Source organism: Octopus bimaculoides, chromosome 6 (genome assembly GCF_001194135.2).
Source record: "Octopus bimaculoides isolate UCB-OBI-ISO-001 chromosome 6, ASM119413v2, whole genome shotgun sequence".
In the NCBI taxonomy this organism is placed as follows: domain Eukaryota; kingdom Metazoa; phylum Mollusca; class Cephalopoda; order Octopoda; family Octopodidae; genus Octopus; species Octopus bimaculoides.
In genome coordinates, this window is record NC_068986.1 from 85,046,042 (window position 1) to 85,047,326 (window position 1,285).

General features: G+C 31.9%; 1 long non-coding RNA gene across 1 annotated transcript in view; it reads left to right on the forward strand.

Moving 5' to 3' along the window:
• LOC128248048 (uncharacterized) overlaps positions 1-914 on the forward strand; it is a 16,335-nt gene extending 15,421 nt beyond the window's left edge. The window contains exon 5 of the long non-coding RNA XR_008264320.1: positions 860-914. This is a non-coding gene — a long non-coding RNA (uncharacterized LOC128248048). The remainder of the gene's footprint in view (positions 1-859) is intronic.
• The last annotated feature ends 371 nt before the right edge of the window (positions 915-1,285 follow it).

Sequence of the window (1,285 nt, forward strand, 5' to 3'; positions counted from 1 at the left end):
ATACACATACTTCTAAAGTAGGCTAAATTTTTTATCCCCCAAAAATTCCATCACAGTGGCCACCATATTAAAATTAATTTAAAATTGTAAATTATAAACAAGGGCACAAGAAAGAATAATTCTATGCCAATATGCTGAGAATAGACTTTAAATCGTCAATCACAACCTTACAATATTCATTCGCTATAAGTACAGGTTTGCAGAGATCGTTGACGGCGAGTTAACAGAATTAAAAAAAATCTTTACCTCTATATTGAATAAATTTAGGGATTAATCCCATTGATTTTGGCCTCTTCAGCAAGGAATACGATAACTTATAAATGAAACACGTACAAGCACCCATGGAAAATAAAAAGAGAAGCAAGAGTTATGTGTACACATAAGTACCTCATTCATATCTAAAGATAGAATCCTTTAGCAACTCTCAGCACTTGGGCGATTTGGTCACGAACCACAACATTTCCAATCCCGAAATAAATGGTAATAAATATACATGTAATATAGGATACAGATTTTAGTGTGGAATAAAAGTTGGAATGTTTGGTAGTTTTCCCAATAAGGAGGTTCATTTTTTTTCAATTTTCAGTTTTTAGTTACTATGATCTTTTGCGTTTAGTTGTGAAACTTTATTTTGTGGAATGTTTTTCTTTAATATGATATTTAACATGTTTCCATGATTCCAAGAGTAGTAGGAGTCCTGGAGAGTTTTGGACTATATTTTTTTAAAGGGAGCAATTGGTTGCAAACTCCCTTAATGGTTCTGTACAGTTGTTAACATACTCAAAATGAACATCCAAATATCTATCAGTTTCCTCTTCCATTATAAAAGTATATTATATTATCTTACCTTTTTATCTAGTCGAAAAAACCACAGGAGACTCCTCAGTGGCAAACATAATGTCAACGGCAACAGAAGGTAAATAATATTCTATAAATATTTTACCATTCATTGTCTTGTATACTTGAAATTTATTAAAAATCTAAAGATTTGATTATACGAAAAACAATAATAATGTTGGTTGCAAGCACTAAATAGCGTTAGGTAGCTTTAAAATTAAAATTTTCTGTTACCACAAGGGCATAAAAGATGTGTACTTCCTAGAAATTTCAGTTAAACACCCAGTTAAACCACTAATAGGACTTAAAATATTACAGAATACAACACCATTCAGGCTAACAGGTAAATATTTTAAACATGGCAACACAGCTAAGTGCTGCATAGTCTGGCATTTGTACACACTTGTATCAGGATTTCGAGTTCTGGACAAAAGTCGAAGCTCCCCTA